The sequence below is a fragment of the Vicugna pacos genome, chromosome 3, assembly GCF_048564905.1.
Source record: "Vicugna pacos chromosome 3, VicPac4, whole genome shotgun sequence".
NCBI classification, from domain to species: domain Eukaryota; kingdom Metazoa; phylum Chordata; class Mammalia; order Artiodactyla; family Camelidae; genus Vicugna; species Vicugna pacos.
The window spans coordinates 37,745,687-37,765,253 of NC_132989.1; positions in this window are offsets into that span (position 1 = coordinate 37,745,687).

A 19,567-nucleotide genomic window follows, 5' to 3' on the forward strand; every position below is an offset into this window, starting at 1 on the left:
AAGAATATGATTAGTTTGTAGGAAAATTCCAAACTGTCTTTCAAAGTGGCTGTACAAATCGACAATCTCACCAGCAGTGAAAGAGAGTTTCTGTTGCTCTATATCCTCATCAGCATTTGGCACTGTCAGTTTTTGGTTTTTGTTTAGTTTTTTAATTTCAGCCATTCTAATATATGTGGAGTGGTATCTCATTGTTTTACTTTGCAATGTCCTAATGAGCATATTTCCATATGCTTATTTGCCATCCATACATCTTCTATAGTGAGCAGTTGGTTCAGTTCTTTTACCCTTTTTTTTAAAATTATTGAGTTTTAACTGTTCTTTAAGTATTTTGAATGTATGACCTTTATTGGATGCTTTTTGTAAATATTTTCTCTGTCTGTGGCTGTCTTTTTATTCTCTTAAAAGAGTCTTTTTAACAGAGCAAAATTTTTATAATTTTAATGAAGTCCAGCTTATCAAAAATTTTTATAGATAATACTTATAGTGTCCTAAATAAAAACTCATCAAATTTAAGGTCACCTAAATTGTATCCTGTTATTTTCTAACAACTTTATAGTTTTGCATATTCATTTAGATATATGATACATAATAAGTTAGCTTTATGTCAAAGATGTAAGATTAGGTTTTTTTCACATGTGGATGGTGGATGTCCAGTTGATGCAGCATCCCTTGTTTAAAAGACTATTCTTTTTCCATCAAATTGCTGCAGCAACTTTGTCAAAGAACACTTCACTCTATTTGATGGTTGTCTCTCTAGACTTCTCAATTGTTTTTCAATGATCTATATGTCTATTCTTTCACCAATACCATGGTGTCTTGATTCTAGCAGTTTTACAGTAAGTCTTGAAGATAGATGTCATTCTTTTGACTTTTGCCTTTTCATATGATCTTTAGAATCAGTTAGTCAATATTCACAAAGTAACTAGGTCAAGAAGAATTGACATTTTAACAATACTGAGTCTTCCTAGATATAAACTTGGAATATCTCTCCATTTGTTTGAATCTTCTACGACTTCTTTCATTAGAGCTCTGTAGTTTTTCAGAAATATATCTTGTACATATTTTGTTAGATTACTATCCAAACATTTAAGTTTTCCATGCTAATATAAATTATATTGTGTCTTTAATTTCAAATTCTAACTGTTCATTGCTGATACACAGGAAAGCAATTGTCTTTTTACATTAACCTTATATCCTATAACCATGCTATATTCACTTACTAGGCAGGAGTTTTTTGGTAAATTATTTGTATTTTCTAGATAAATGTCATCTGTGGACAGTTTTATTTCATCTAATTTAATCTGTATAACCTTATTTCTTGTCTTGTCTTCTTGCATTTGTTAGAACATCCAGCATGGTGTTAAACAGGAATGGTGAGAGGAAACATCCTTGTATTGATTCCAATCTTAAGGAGAAAGCACATTGTTCCTCATGATTAAGTATGTTAGCTGAAAGTTTTGTTTTTGTTTTTGTAAATGAAATGTTCTTTATCATGTTGAGGAAGTTTCTTTTTATTCTTAGTTTGCTGGAAGTTTTTAACCATGTTGGGTTCTGGCAATATATATATATATATATATATATATATTGTAGCTATTGATACGATCATAGAATTTTTCTGCTGATGTTATGGGTTACAGTAATTTTTTAAATTAATTAATTTTTGAATGTTGGATTAGTCTTGCATTTCTGGTGAATTCTAGCTAAACTTAAGAGGAGAAATGATAAAAATTCTCCACATTTTTTTTCTGAAAGTATCAATGTAAAAATTAACTTAAAGACCAACTCTGATCACATTACTTCCTTTCTTAAAAGTTTCCATAAAAATAGACTCATTAGCCTAATATTCATGGACTATTACAATCAAGGCATGGGTTCTATTTCCAAACCCTGCTAATTCCTCTGTCTAGAGAGACATTTCCCAATCATTCTTTCAATCCCAGCTTAATAAATACTGCTTTCTCTAGGTACCTTTCTTATAACAAATGCTTGCTTGAATGAATGAACAACAGTGGAATGCAATATCACTTTCCTCAAAAGATTTTGTCTCCTCTTATGGCACATCTCTCCTTCTATTGTAAATTATAATTTACAAAATACATTAATTGTTTTCTCTGTGAGAGTCTTCAGGTAGGTTCATTGCTGCTGTCACTGGTTACCATGTATAATTAGAATAACCAGGGTTATTGTTAGAGGACAGCGAATGTAAATGTTGTATGTACCGACTAGTCTTTTCAGTACTACTTCCAGTATAGAGCCAGGTCCAAAGCCCCTTTCAGGAGACTGCTCTCCGTCTTCCTTGGCCAACATAATTACAGAAGCAACCCCTCTCCTACTTCAATTCTGGTTACTTTCTATTCCATTCCCTTGATTTATTTCCCTCATTGTTTTATCACTCCTTGAAATCATCTCGTTTGTTTACTTGCTTAATTTCTCTTATTCTCACTCCAAACTGAAAGCTCTTTGGAAATATTGTCATGTGTTCCTTTGTTTCACACAGTGCCTGACACACAGTTGGCAGGCAGTAACTATTGAATGAATGAATAACTGAATGAATATCTGCCTATGTGTTCTACTCTAATCTAGTTAGGAAAGAGAAAAGAATAAAAATAAGTGATAGAGAAGGCAACCTCTTAGACATGGCGAATGAAAGATGGTCCTGTAGTGAGGTACAGGTAGGCTGAAGAGCTCTGCTTTCCCGCATCAAGGAAGGTAAGTAGTCTCTACACTTCGCTGCTAAATGTTTTCCAGGAAGCCAGTAAACCCTACCGGTGGCATCCGTGGCTTGGTACTTCTCATTTTCCCTGCTGGTATCACCACGTCCTAGCTTAAGACATAATGTGAACAACTACTGCTAGCAAATAAAATCCAGCCGAGGCAAACCAAAGGGAATTGAGCTGGCAAAGAAGATGACAACAATAACTAGGAATAAGGAACCTCAGGTACATGAGAGAAAGGGTTTGGAGGTTGTTTAACTCCCAGAAAAGGATTCATTGTTAAAATAATAAAATGCTTCCATTGCCAGAAGTGCTATTTCACAAGAAAAGCATAAAAAATGCTAGGCAACTTTTATTATCTAATTGAATCTAAACTGCTTAGTCTTATTTCCCTTAACTCCATATCCTAATAAACCAGTGGTTCTCAAAATTTAGAAGCATGGAAAACAGCTTGTGAAAAACAAACACACGTGTATGTGCGTGTCTCTGTGTTTATGTATGATAGGTGTATATGGAATGGCTATATGGTTAGATAGATAGATAGATATATTTAAAACTCAATAGTTATATACATTTAATTCTCATTGTTTGTGGTAGTCATGTTCTATAAAGTCACCAAGAACACTGAATTAGTGAATACAGAATTATTACTTCTACAGGAAGTACAGGGTTAGGCTCCAGTGAGCCTCTGGTAATATTTTCCTTCACTAATAATTCATAACCTTGGTTTATGTGTGTTTCTGTTTAAAGACATTTTATGTATATTGTTGGCTCTTTAACATTGAGCAACACTATAACTCATACCTGATTGACGCTTAGCTAATATAAATACTTCTTTCATAAGGCACAACACAGCTTTTGCGCACTTAGGAACACTAGACAGCATTTCAATACAACATTTGGAAGCCATTTTAAACAGAAAAATCACATCACAAAAAGCACAAAAATGTGAGAAATGTGACACTAAGTAGACTGTGACATGGACACATTTACACTGTGAAAGCCAAAAGAAGAAAAAAGAGCGTCGCCTTGTTTGGCCTCAGCTGGGAATGTGTGCATGGGACCATTTCAAATTTTTCTCCACTCTGTGCAGATGGATGGCCACAAATCATCACAAATATTGATTTGGAACTTACAAGTAATTTTGTGCAAGTAGGCAAATTCACAAAAACAAAATCCATGAATAACAAGGGTGTGTGTGTGTGTAAATTCTGAGAGAGGAAGAATGAAAGATATATTTGAAGGTTGGTATATGCATAAAATAGGTAGCAATAAAGTAATTTTCCTTTAAAATTCTGTTGCTGATTAATTAAACAATCCCTGCTTTCAGTTTACTTGGAAATATCAGTGGCTTAAGAGAACTTGACAAACTCTAAGTACAAAGTATATGAAAACATAATTACCTCCAACATTACTCTCCATCTCTGGAAATGGAAATAGGTGAAAATGATATTAATAACAAAAAATTTATTTCTAGCACTGCCAAGAACCAATCCAGTCATTGTCAGTCTTTGTCAATTTTCTTTTGCTTTAAGTTCTCATGTCACTGAATTTCTGCTTCTTTAACACTTTGGATAGACGGTTACGACATATATTTCTAACTCAGGATGACAATTTTAGAAGATGGACCACAGAGTTGTAAGTCTAATGAAATCATAAGGCAAGAATTAAAAAAAATAGCCAGAAATCAGTTCATAATGTTGAAGATGAAGTTAAAAGGGATAATGCTTTAATTATGAAATACAAGCCACTAACCTAGTCTCTGACAGGATTTGGTGGTAGAAGTGAATTCTTTTAGCATTATAGTTAGAAAAAAATATGGAAGGAGAGAAGAAGGGAGTCATCACTTACTTCACCACTGCAAATTATCTTCAAAATTATTTAGGAAAATAAAATGACATTCTGAAGTCACATATTAAAAAAATGAAAAAACTTTGGGAGGCAGTTTGGCCGTTTCCAGAAACGTAAACTTACTCTTGCCAGTCTCACAATTATGCTGCTTGGGATTTACCCAAAGGAGTTGAAAACATGTCCACACAAAAACCTGCACACGAATGTTTACAGCAGTTTTATTCACAATTAGTAAAACTTGGAAGCAACCAAGATGTCTTTCAGTAGGTGAGCTAAACAAACTGTGGTATTTCTAGACAATGGAATATTATTGAGTGCTAAAATGAAATGAGCTATCAAGCCATAAAAAGACATAGAGAAAACTTAAATGCATATTGCTAAGTGAAAGAAGCCAATCTGAAAGGCTACATAGTTTATGATTCCAACTATAGGACACTGCAGAAAAGGCAAAACTATGGAGACGGTTAAAAAAAAAGTCAGAGATTGCCAAGCTTGGGTCAGGGGAGATGGATGAGTAGGCAGAACACAGAGGATTTTTATGGCAGTAAAAACACTCTGTGTGATCCCGTAATGATGGATACACCATCATACATTTGACCAAACCTATAGAAAACACAGCACCAAGAGCAAACTGTAACATAAACCAGGAACTTTGGGTGATTATGCTGTATCAACGTAGATTCATAAATTGTAATAAATGTACCACTCTGGTGGGGGATGTTGATATGAGAAATCTCTGGAAGCTTCTGCTGAATTTCTCTGTGAACCTAAAACTGCTCTAAAAAAAGTAGTCTTTTAAAAATATTTTTAATTAAGCAAATGAAAGAATAATAAAAGTGAGTGTTTCCAAATGAAGATATAATAGCACTGGGAAATTAAATTATTTAATCAGGAATCAGTTAAGGGCAGTGCTTTTCTAGTGAGTTATATAGATTCTCTAAAGAGAAATTAATTAATTAAGAAATTTAATTAATGCATCAAGTGGACAAAATTCAGTCAAGTAATCATCTTCAACAATTTGTGATAATTCTTTTTACTACTGTTATAAATGCCACTTAGAGGCTCAGTCTTCCTTGCCATCCAACAGTGATCTGAACTTTGCCAGGATGAGTAAACATCAGAAATAAAATGGTCTACCAATGCCAACTTGTAATTAAACATTGAACTAATCATTCTAAATTGAATGCTTGTGCAAAAACTACACAACATAGGAGGTGGTAGGAAAAAGCAAACATTATAAAACAAAGAATTGATTTTATAATTCTTTGGTTTCTGTGTTATGAATTAAATATATAAAGTAATTCTGGAGAAAGAACAATGCCCAAAGCAGACACAAAACTACTGAAATTCTGGTAGGTTAGATCTGATTTTTAAAAAACCTTAACCACCCCCCCATCCACCCCTTTGTCAATTTGAGAAATCTTCAGAAAGTCATAATGGGAGGAGTTTTATTTAAAAAATAAAATTTGGAAAAACCTGAAATAAAACTTGAAGCATGGGAAAAATTTACCAAGGTTAAAAAAAAAAACCTTCACTGATAGTTACAGCTTAATTTTAAAACAATATAATAATGATATGGATTGATTGCTTATCACAAGTGAGGCATTATTCTAAGGACTTTACAAATAATTATTGCTTAAAAATACCAAATGTAGATGTTATTAGTATGCCAATTTGATAGATAAGGGAACTGTGGTTTAGAGAGGTTAAATAACTTGCCTATGGTCATAAGGCAGGTAACTGCTGGAGTCAGGAATTGAACTCTACAGCTCAGTCTCTTAACCACTACCAGGACTGCAAAAGTTTTCTCTGATGCACCAGGCAGCAAACAACATTTTCTTAACTAACACTCTTAGCCAGAACATTCTACATTCATTCTATGATCATCTAACCCTTTCATCTTCCTTGCATTCCTTCCTACTCCCACCATTTTCTCCTCCATCCCTTCTTTTTTCCCTCTTTTAACCCGATTACTTTCCAATCATCTTCTTCCCCATATTTCACAGGTGATCACAGGGAACTAAAATACATTTTATCACATAAATTTAATGATATTGTGGTCCACTTCATACTGTTCAGCCCCTAAAAACGTAACAGGTTGTTTATCAGATTTCCTGTTTTTCTCTTAATATTGCAGGAGAGATGCCAAGTTAGTGACCTTTGTTAGGCAAAGGTTCCATGGCTATGTCCTATGTAGACCTTAGTCACACAACAGATTGAACTGGGAGCCAAGAACAACAGATAATTAGGACGATTATAGAGCTCAACATTGAATAAACTCATCTAATACAACAGGCTGAAAACTGGTAGTATTTAGGACAAATGTGGCTCAAAGAAGTGTTTTATTTGTCCCACACTGCATTTTAAACTTTTTAAAATTTGTTAGAAATGTTTACAAATCGATTACATAAGAAAATCTGAATTTCTGGTTTCTTTTGATAAATTAAATCTGGCAATGCTATTTCTGATTTTTCAGGACAATAATCAGATGACGTTGAATAACAATTTCTAGCTCCCTTAGACAAGCTCAAGACTCTACAGTTTTTCGTTCCTACACACAGCCCAGTTCACTCACTTATACCTGCTGGCCCCTTGAACCAGTTGATACTGCAGACCCCTGATTATGAAAAACTCATAAACTGCACTACCATTCCCTAGGTTTGGAAGAGAAATTAAGAACTTTCTTCTGATTTGGTTTATAACTTTTTATTTTTTATCAATTATTTTAAACTGGTTCTAAAATTGACCTAGTTTGGAAATTCACTAGTCCTTTTTTAAAGACCAAGAATTTAAATACATGACACTTAGGAACACTGAAATTGACATTCCTGTATAAAATAGGAAAAATCCAGAGGTCAGCCCAGAAGACACTGTGACTGTGTCAAATCCAGAACAGACGTAATTCTTAAGATATATCATTCTCAAATAATTAAAGTGAGTCAGTAAAGGACAGTAATCAATTATAAACGTTCAAGTTTTTCCATAGGGATAGAATTCTCTTTGTTTACCCCAGATATGTCTGTCTAAAAAGCATGGTTGAGTGGCAGCTTCACATTTTTGCATGGGTAGCGTTTAGAGGTGATAACCCATGTGGTTAGTAGGGAAGCCAGTGAACCTGTGTGAAAGAGGCTTTTTCAGAATAAGCTAATATTTTAATTAGACTGTATGATAGGGATTCATACAATACTTATATTTTACCTAGTGAAGCAGTAAACTAGCTTCTATTCCAAAATGGCCTCTCTACTGCTAAATCTGTTTGCTGATTCACACTGACTTGGAATTCTTGCAGTTTTTTTCTCTGACAAACCCCATTTCTGTTTAACTTGCTTTTGTGCTAAACAGCCCTAACCTTCCCTTCACACTCACTCTCACTGCCACCCCACCTCATCCCCGGGCTTCCTTTGTTCTAGGAAGAAGATCATATTCTAACTGCCACCTAAACTCCAGAAACCCACAAATCAATCACAAGAGGACGCCAGACACAATGCATCTGAGTGGACTTCTGGAACAAGAAGAATGCAAGCTGTGCACACCCTTATCACATGCTCCAAACTCCAGTAAACTTCCCCATACCCCATCTCTGGTGGACAGTTCTAAAGGTGTGAGCCTCCTATGGTCCCCTTTGTCTAACAAAGCAATTAAAGCTGTTTCTTTTCTACTTCACCCAAAAGTCTGTCTCAAGACTCAACTTGACAGCAGTGCACAGAGGCTGACATTCGGCAACAACAGAATGACTGAGAAAACCTCAATCCACCTGACTTTGTATGGGGAGATATTGTGGAGTTGTTGAAATGACCCTCAAACCACCTACGTGTCCTACTGTCCAGAATTTGGAATTAGACTAAGATCTGAAACATAGCTATTAATTTTATAATACTGGAAAAATTACTCAAAAATGTCTGAGTCACATTTCCTTCATCTGTAATACTATAGAAAAGTCTAAACTAGTATATATGCTTTTTGTAAGCATTTGATAAGATAATGACACAAATCTCTTAGCACAGTACTCAGGCTACATTTTAAAAAAATGTGTTATATTATGCAACTGTGCCTTCTATGCCTGTCACAAAGCTGGGACACGTAGTTCTTTAAAGGCAGAGTTGAATGTAGAGGCAGAGAGTTTGTTCCCTACTTTCCTTAATGTTAACCATTACCATTTTTAGAGACAAATATTAAAAATTAAAATCATAGCCACTGGAGAAAGTTACTGAGGCTTTTAGAACTTCTACAAAACAAAACAAAATTAAATAATTTTTAAAACTATTGACATTTCTGATTAGCCATGCATTCTTCTGTGGTTCTTTAGAGAAATTACTGAGGATGAACTCACATCAAGCCTGTGGTGGACTTCAGCCTACTCCTTGCCCTAAGAGTGACATGGCATGCACTGGCTACTAAATGTTGCCTTTCTTTCATTTTCATCAGTATTTTGCTGTCAGTGTTGCTTTTAATATCTTCTAGAAGGCCTGCACCTCTATTTGCTGTTTGTATCATTCTTTTGTTCCTTACTAACGTCTAGTGGGTCAAGTCATTGTTGTCCTCCCTAATTACTGATAAAGTTTACACCCACGCAATTACTTTTTCCATTTCTCACCATCAAGGGACTTCAGTTTCCCGAGTGTTTCTGGATTCTTGGAAAGAGCCCAGGGCCCTGTAAGATGGTTTCCCAGAGCAAGTAGAGCTCAATAGAGAGCTAAAACCCCTTCTCTGGTATTTGCTTCACATATACCCAGTTGCCTCCTTGACCCAACATTTCTTAATCTCATTTTCAGGGCTTTAATCTTTATATCCACTGATGTTACATAACATCAAAATATCTGTTTTTCTCTTGCCTTAACTCTTAACACTCCACTTTGCTTAGTGTCTTTTACAGACAAATCCTAAATAAGAGATGGTCCCATAGTCAGCTCCTATGGCAGGCTTCCTGGTCTCCTAGGCAGAAAAAGATACCCGGTCAAAGACTGAAAACAGAGGGTAAAGAAGGATAAACAACAGTGCAAGCTAGAACAGAGCTGAGATTGGGGTAAAGAGGATAGAAATAATTAGACACAAAGAGAAGAGAACTCATATCTGTTGAGTCAAGTTGCCAAAATCACTGCTGGGAGCTCAGTGTGTGTATTTGTGTATATGTCTACACATACGTATTATTTTTTCAGTCCTCACAACATCCCAGTAGAAAATATTTTATCCTGTAAGATAAAGAAATTGAAACTAAAGAAGGTTAAAATATCTACCCAAGATTATATACTCATCAAGTTGAAAAACCAGAATTCAAAATCAGATTTGGCTACATTTTCCACTGAAACACACTGTTCACACAACATCATCTGTTCAATTTTAATGATGTGTGCCTTAGGTTGGGACCCTGAGAAGGAGAGCCTGAGACAGTGATTTGAAAGAATGGATTTATCAAGGAAGTGCACTCAGTAGAAAAAGACTGAGGGAGGCAGAATGGGTCAAGTGAGGGAGCTGAATAAATATGTATTCTCAGTTGGGCTCTAGGTGCAGCCTAATCTCATGGAGAGGTCGGGAGCATTAATTAAATCAGAGTTGGTTCCACCTTGAGGCAAGGGGGCTAACCTTTTATATCCCCATGTCAGTCAATCCTTTCTTCTCTCTTGGTTTATGGGAGGAGGAAGGACAATGAGCACTCAGTAGCAAGAACCCACAGCGCCTGGGGGATGGGTGTAGTGACTACAGAAATTTGAGCAAGGTAGAGACAATGGATTCTCAAGAAGACACAGTTAAAAACAATTCACTTACAAAGATAAATTCATCTTATGTCTTCCTTCTGAAACATGGATAAAAAAAATCCCAATGGGAATTTACCTGAGATAAAATTACACTTCTAAATTACAGTTAGGAAATCAGAAAATGTCATAAAGCTTTAAATTTGAGGTTAAAGAAGAAACTCTTGTAAATTAGGAAGTGCTTTTTTAATGACTAAAGAAAACAAGACTCCAATGGTTTAAATGTCCTAAGACTGCAGAGATAATAAGTAGTAGAGCCAAGATTTGAACCCAATTTCCCTGATTCTAAAGTTATTTTTCATCATCAGGACACTGTAGGTTTCCATTACAGTAACATACTGAAAAATTAGCTTTTGAACTGGCTAAATAGAAATACTGATTTTCTAGCTAAGATTATTATTTCACACCATGGATCCAAATCATAGCTGATTCACATTATTTGTTTTACAAAACGGAATTTTAGAACATATATTAACTAAGTGTTTTAAAAGAATGCTAAAACTCCACATTCGAAATAATAGTTTAAATTGTATTTACTTTCAACCTTTATTAATAACAAAATTGTTTTTATTGTAGTTTCAGTGCCCAGTTAGGTCTTCAATTCAGGCTTGTTAATTATAAGCAAATGAATTGTTATGAAAGGTAGAATGTGATATAACATATATATTTTCTTTAGTGAAGAGAATTATCTTCTGGATAGTTAGATTCCAAATGACTTGGCAAGACAGAAAGTCAATGAAGTACAATAAATAGACCCAGTGGAAGCATTTTCCTTAAACAGCCCAGACTAAAACACTCATTCTTCAGATAATGTCAAGATTGGATTAGCCTGGTTAGGAGCTGCATTTTGTAAAGGAAATTTTGCAGCTGAAATGCCAAGGATTTTTTGTTTTGTTTTTTTCTTTTTTATACCATGCTATTATCCTCTTGAGAAAAATACAAGCAGACTATTCATTCTTTTCTGGATATTTGATATGAAGCATAAGCCATTTCCATAGTGGAATTAGGTTTCTCCCTGACCCACCAGTAATATATTCTGGGAATAGCAGAGTATCAAAAAGTAACTAAAAAAGAATAAAAACTCTAGTTTCAATCATAACCCTGCATAATCTTCAATATTGAACATATCTCCTATTCAAACTGCAGAATTCTTATATGGAAAGCTCTATGGAGAAAATCAACCAAACCAAACAGATGAACACTCCTACTTCTCACCAACACACGTGCACTGAAGCCACAGTCAAGGGAGTCTAAGGACAGCAACTAACTTACTATAGCATTAGGTCTATGATGTTACTGATGCTGAAAATTCCCCAAGTATTTTGAAAGGCAATAATCAATTATAGTATCTTAGAGACAGGTGAAGAGGATAAGGGGTTTTTACGAGTCTGGTGCCTTCGAGATAAGCAGTAACTGAGTGTCAGAAATGGGGAAGGAAAGAGTAATCTATTTCCTTTTCACACCCCAACACCATATTTCAGGAATGAAATAAACATGGGATAGTACAACCCCTATTTTATGTTAACTTGTAAGTCTTATAAAGTAGATTTGATTCTACATTGTCATTTCTGAGGGTCAGTTCTCTTTTTAAAGAAACTACTATCAATACTGTGAAATAGCCTTCCCAAGGGAAAAACAGCAGCTTTTCTATAAGACAAAATGACAACATGAGACCTTGGGTAACAACTGGATAGAAATTGTATTTACTGAACTACCCTGGATAAGTAGCAACAGAAGATGAGCTGGCAACAAGGGATCTTCATGTTCTCCCCTCCCTGCCCTCATGCCACACCTAACGCCACATTTAGATTTTTAGAGTCCAGTTCCAAAGCTGTCTTTTCTATGAAGTTCTCCCTGACCTCTTACTGTGAAATAACCACTTATAACAATTGGGTTTCTTATCCTGTACTGACTCTTCTGCTATAGAAACAACTTCTTAAAATCTGAGATAACATCTTAATTCATCTTTGTAACCCAGCACCCACTCAAATATGTAATAGTTGTTCATTAATAGAATTTGGTTGAAGCAAATCAAATTGTGGAAAAAAGCAACTAAAGTTTCAATTTGACATATCAGTATATACTCTGTCCTTCAGAGCATGTTAAAGATCAGTAGATCAATGTGATAATGACCAAAAGGCACTGGTATAAGCATAAAGGTCTAGAGAATATAATATGGTAGTGGCATTATTATCTTCATTATCACATTATGCTCACCATTGAGTCAGAGTCCCAAATATACTGTAGGAAGAATCAAGCTGCCCTGACTAGAGAAGTGAAAAGAATTAATTATTTTTGAAATAGCATTTTATTATCAAGAGACACTGACTGCCATTTAATCATTTCTTTCATGTACCTTCTATCAGGAGGTAGGTACAGTAAAGAGATTCTCTTGAAGTAACTTCAAAGAAAATGCCTACAGTTTCAAACTAATACAATTTTACAGTTCTAGGCTATTTCACAGAGTACAGCAGCTATTTCTCAAGCTAATTATTAGAAGAGACTACGTTTTATAGTGGAATCAGAATTGAACTGTGAAGACACTGGTCCAAAATTCTAATTCCAGCTTATTAACTAACACACTATAAAGTCACTTGATTTTTACCCCCTAAAACCTTCAATTCATTCTTCTTTATGTTATTTTCAATGTTTGCCATATCTAAGGTTCTCAGTTAACTGCTAATTGTGTGTATGAAGCCTGATATGGAAACACTGGATGCAAAATCAGAAAAAAGAACATGTAATTTCTACTTTCCAATAATTTGGAAATGCAGGGAGCACAGATCCAGCACACACAGGTACACACACATAAATATACATATGCACATGAAGGAAACTTAACTCCAGGCACAGACAAGAGACTTAACGACATAGCTGGTCAAAGATGGTTTAGCAAATGTGTTAACTGAAAAAAATGCACAAACTAAGAGCTGAGAATTATGTTTTATTCTGAGGACTTAAGTCTAGAAGATAGCCTCTCAGATTGCTGAGGGACCATTCCAAAGAAGTGACTATAGAGCCAAAACACATAGGAAGTTTTTGCAACAAAAACCAGATAGTTGGAACATCAAAGGATTACTGTTAATTAAAGAAAAACCAGACACCTCAAGTTAATGAAGTTAGCCCTTTTCTATGTATGGGAGGATGCAAGAGTCTGGGCTTACTGAAATCATTCCTTTGATATGCACCTTAACTATCTAGGGCCAGAATCTTGTTTCTGTCCATCCTGAATTCCCTCAGGGTGCACAGCTGGGAGCTGCTGCAGTGGCTGATGGCTTGATGGCCACAACATCCTTTGCCCCTTATTGGATATGGCAGGCAACCTTCTTAATCCACAAAGGTATACTACAAATGCCAGAGAATCAGGAATGCAGAAATTAAAGTTTGACTCAATTTATTTAAAACAAGTAGAATGCATAATATAACTGTGGACTTCAGGTAATTATGAGATGTCAATGTAGGTTCATCAATTGCAACAAATGTACCACTCTGATGGGGGATATGGATAATGAGTGAGGTTGTGCATGTGTGGGGGCAGGGAGTTTTGGGCCTGTATCGTCCCTTCAATTTTGCTATAAACATAAAACTGCTCTAAACAAACAAAGTTTTAATAAAAACAAACAGGTAGACTGTATCTTCAAAAGTTTATGTAAGGAAAGAGGACTTAAAAGATAAAAGGAGAGATGGACATTTAAAGTTACTTAGGTTTGATCACTTACTTTTATCAATATGCAAAGGTAATGAGGATGTTTCTTTGTATTACAAGAACATTTTTGTAGTACCAACTTGTCCTTCTTCATTTAATCATAACTTGTTTTTACTGATGTAAGATGTCTCAGATATCTCCCACAGAGTGCAACAGTCATTCAGGGTAATTCCTATTTCTTTTAAAGTCAAAGATTTGGCTCTATCAAAGGACTTCTCTTAAAACAGAGTCCTAGTAATTATAATTATTTCTTCCTGATAATACATGTATTTCTTGAAATTTTGCAATCACTGAAAATGGTACTCTTTTAGAAATGTTTATTGAGAAGCCAACATGGTAGAGCAAAACTAGTACTACTCAAGAAGAAGATGACCCTTATTCTTATCACTTATTTCCTGAGTGGCAATGAGAATACAAATTAAATTTTCTGGACCTCTCTCTTCTCTCCTAAAAATTATTTTCTCTTTTTTGTTTTTTTTTTTCATATTCTCTCTCTTCTTTTCTCTTCCCACAATATTTATGAAGTTTCAGCTATCATCTGGAAATACAGAGATAAAAGAATCAGTCATTGGCCTAAAAAAATTATTTGCTGGTTAGAAGACCAGCAAGTGAACAAATTAATAAAGTACAGAATGTTCTTGTGAACTAAATTTTAGGATTAGAAATTAAGCTTCTATTCTGTATGCTTCAATACAAGTGACCACAGATTACACCCAACACATGGTTCCTAAATAAAGATGGGCAAGGGGAGGGCTTATAAAGGAATTCAAGAAAACTTTGCAGAAAAAGTAGTATTTGAGACTGAAGAAAAGGTAAGGATTAAATAAGCATAGAAGAGAGAGTAAGGGTGAAAAATCTATAAACACGTGAGGGACATGTGGAATAGCTTTAAAATAAAAATGAGCATGGTATTGCTGAAGTTCAAGGTAAGGATGAGAGAAAAGCATAAGAAATAAAAGCTGAGAGTTGGAAAAGCCTAGATTATGAGGATGAATGTATGCTAAATAATTTAGATTTTATGCTGATGGTTTGGTTAAGGGAGGTCCTTGAAGGATTGTAAATACCAAAATGACTTGATCAGTTTGCCTTTCAAAAAAGATTGTTCTAGCAATCATGAGGAAAATGAACTGGAAGAGGACTGTACCAAAGTCAAGGAAATCAATAATAATATATGGAATAACTCAATCAAGAGATGATAAGGGATATGAGACCACAGAGAGATAGCGAGAATTATAAGAGACACTGAGGAAACAAAACAGTAAGCTTTAGATATTATTCCATGTGACAATCAACAGGGAGAGTCAGGGATGGCTGTCGCCTCTCATCTGAGCCTTGGATGAGTTAGCACTCGCTAAGTAACAACCACTAAATCTCTCCAGTGTACAATAGCACACAATTATTTCTTGCTCATGCACCTGTGGCTGTAACTTGAGCACAACTGGGCTTGACTCTAAATGGCAGGTTGAGTCCAACCTGCTCCACATGTCTCTCATCTTCCTTGGACTAACACCTACCTAAAGCATGTTCTTCTTATCACAAAAGGCAGAAAGTCATCTCAGTGACTTTTTAAGCCTTTGTGTCCCAAATACGAACATTGCATTGGCCAAAGCAAGTCATGTGGCAAACAGCGAGTCAACGAGTGGTGAAGCAACTGTATCCATGAGGAGGCACAGCAAGTGTGTAAATGACACTAATCCATGGAAATGAAGAACTGAGACCGATGATTCAACTTACCACAAAATCCAGGTGGACAGTGGGGAAATTGCTACAATAAGGAACTAAAGAGAAAGAGTAAGATTTGGACATAGAAAAATAGAATTTGGGTTTGGATATATCGCTATGCCTCCAGCACTTTGAACCACTGATGTTTAGTAGGTGGTTTGTTATACAGACCATGCTATTGGAAGAATTATATGTGTTGGGAGCACAGATGGGAAATTGTCAACATTAATATTCAAAAGACACTGCGGATTGAATAGTGAAGAGATTCTAGGGGAAAGAAACCCAATATTTAAGGGATGAGTAGCAGCAGAAGACCCATAAAGAAGAATGAGAGAAATAGTAGAGAAATAAAACCAAGAAGAAAGTGTTTTTATGTGCTAAAAGCAACTTAGGGGTCCAGGGAGAAAAAGAGTGAGAATTCTTAATTGGATTTAAAATTAAAAACAGCATTAGCAGCCTTTGCCAGAACCATTTCAAAAAACATGGTAAGGATGGAATCCAGAGGCATCTCAGGAAAGACTTCTTATTATCTCTCCAGCTGCCCCGCATTCTCTCCTTTCCTCATCCCTATCATTCACTTCCCTTCGCCTTCAATACAAAAGCAGCTCTGCCTCTTAAACATGCCCCGTGTTTGTTCAATTCTCTGCATCTCCTCCACTCAGACACTATGATAACCAACCACATTCTAGCAGGTCTCCTGCCTCCACTCTTGCACCCACTGCAATCCACCATCACGTTATAGACTAATATTTAAAAATCAGAATTAGATATTCATAGTAAATATCTCCCCATGTAAGATACCACTCCTACCACTGATGGCACGGGAAGTCCTACATAGTCTGACCTCTGACAATCTCTACTACTCTCCCTCCACGTCAATATATTTCACCCAAAATGTCCTCTACATATTTCAATCACTTCAAAGCTGTCTCTACTTAGGATCTTTGCACTAGCCATTCCCTACTTCTCTAGTGTTCTCTTCTGTTAGATAACCAACTTCTTAAAATCTGGGGTAATGTTTACCTGGAATTCTCTGTCCACAGATTTCATATTGCTATACTGTCTAATAACTGAGATTTTGGGTTAAATTAAGACTTCCTTGAACACTGAAATGAGTTGCCTTACAGTCACTTTTCATCATAAAAACCTATTCTAATTCTCTACATTGTAGTTGTCAGTATCTGATTTTTTTTTATTATTTATTGTCTGTCGCCTAACATTATTGCAAATATACTGCCCTATTTACAAGTTACTTTCATATCTCTCAAACATGAAACTGGACCTCAGAAACAGTAGATACTAGCAACTATTTGTTGAATAGATGTAGAGTATTTTGGACTAACTGCAGTAGTTGAAGAGGAAACAGGATAAAAAGAAGTGGAAACCCTGAGAATAAAAAAATCAATTCTGAATCTTGACCAAAACAAAAAGGAGAGATGACACTGTACTTAGAGGTTATTCCTTAGAAGACTTTATTAACTTGTTTGTTTACATGTGCATGTATGTACACATTTTATTGCAATGATTTTAGTATTTTAAAATGCTGATGAGAATGAAAGTTGGGAGAGCAAATAAAGCAGAAAGAGAAAATAGTAAAGGAGAGGAGTTCCTGAGGAAGTAGAAGGTAGTATGTTCAGAGTATTAGTCATTGATAGAAAAAAAGACACTTCTTCCACTTAAACCGGCAAGAAGAAGGAATATAAATGTTTGGGTTTTTTTCTTTCTCAAAATTACCATACTTACTGTTGTATAACCTACTCTTTGCATTTGATATTTCATGTGTAGTATCCCCTCTCATTAGAAACTTTCATACAGCATCATTTTTTATTGGCTTTGCAAGTGCTCTTCATAAGAATGCATCATTATTTATCCAGTATTTTTTCCTTGACAATAGGAAGTTTGTTTCCAATCTTTATTATAAAACAGATTGCAACAAACCATACATATGAAATAAATATCTACATCTTTGTGCAGGTTTTAGAATATTTCTATGACAAAAATAACTAGAGTTAATGTACTTGAAGACTTTGAAGTCTTGTGATATATACTGCAAATCTGGCTTTGAAAATTGTTTCTATTTCCAACTCTGTTTCCTCCTAGTCTCATGAAAAATAGGTATAATCTACTTAAAGTTTTGACAATTTGATGGATGAAAAGTCGAAGTTTCTTTTATGGTACATTTCTTTGATTTCTAGTATAGCTGAAGTTTTTGTACAGATATTTTCCTTTCAGATTCCTTTAGTGTGTTGTTTCTTGATTTCAGCTGCCTAATTTTTTACTGGGACATTAGTCTTTTATTATTTCTGATAGCTCATTATATGTTTACATGATATTTAAGGGTTGCATAGAATTATTATTTCATAGATTTTAATATATCATGGTAACATGTATCATTATGAAAAACAAGCAGTATGTATACATTATATTATGTATATTGGCAGGAAAATTTCCTATCAACTAGATTAGGACAACCAATTGATTTTAAAATCTGTCCCATCTCAGGGATGTTAAATTGTGAAAACAAAAATAAAAACAAAAAACAAAAACCCTGTGCATTGTTGTGGTAGGCAACCTTCAAAGATTCCCAGGCCCTGATCCTTACAAAATGTGAATAAATTACATTACATGGAAAAAGGGATTTTGCTCATGAAATTAAGATTACTTAATAGGTTTAAAACACAGAGATTACTCTGGATTTTCCAGGTGGACCTAAACTAATCACATGGGCCCTTAATAGCAATGACATTTATCTGGTTGGTACCAATAATATGTGGCAGAATAGGATGTTAGAAGGATTCCAAGGACGAGAGGAAGCTGACGTGCAGTTACTGGTATACAGAGCCCACGTGCAATGATGAGAGAGATACTTCTGGGAGCTAAGGACCACTCTCAGCCGACAGCCCACAAGGAAGTACGGATTACAGTCCACCAACTGCAAGCAACTGAATTCTGCCAACAATGTGAGTGAGCTTGGAGGTAAATTTTGCCCCACAGCCACTAAATAACTGACTGGCTATTGCCTTGACTTTGGCCTTTTAAGACCCAGATCAGAGAAAACACCTAAGCCCACTCAGACTCCTGACCTACAGAAATGTGAGACAATAAATGTGCATTGTTTTTAATCACTAAGTTTGTGATAATTTGTGATAGCAGCAATTGAAAGCTAATATAATGATAAAACAATAAAGTATAGGAATTCAGGAGGACCACTGAGTTCTAAAAGCTAAAGTTCACCAGATTTAGAACTACTTAATTTTATGAAAACCAGATGAGAGAGAACAAATCCTATACAAAAGTGGATAGAGAAACACTTCTGGAGTTTTAAAATGAAAACATAATATTGTGAATTATGAGGTTTTTAATTTACAGTCTAGAGCAACACTGGAAAGTTGAAGTTAGTATATTCTTACTATTTCTTAATTATTTTTCACCAATTTTCCAGTGGTCCCTGCAAAATATGCCTTGCTGCCTATTACATATTTCTGATAATCTAAACTAGTAAGTGAAAGGCTGTGTATTTTTGCTTCATCAAATGAAATACCAGTGAAAAGTAGAAAGTAAATTTATTTCTGATACGAAATTCAAAAGGAAACAATTTAAAAAACCAGCCACTATTATAAATTTCTTTTTCAGTTTATAAATTTTGAGATGTAGGATAATTATTCTGAAATTGTAAAACAAATTAAAGTGCTTAAAGAAAAATGAATATGAGTATATAAATTAACAGACCCAAGGAATAATAAAATTATCCAAATGCTACCATTTAATAACTGTATCACTTAATTCAAGAAGTTGCAAAACGTTTTTTTCCTATCTCTTTA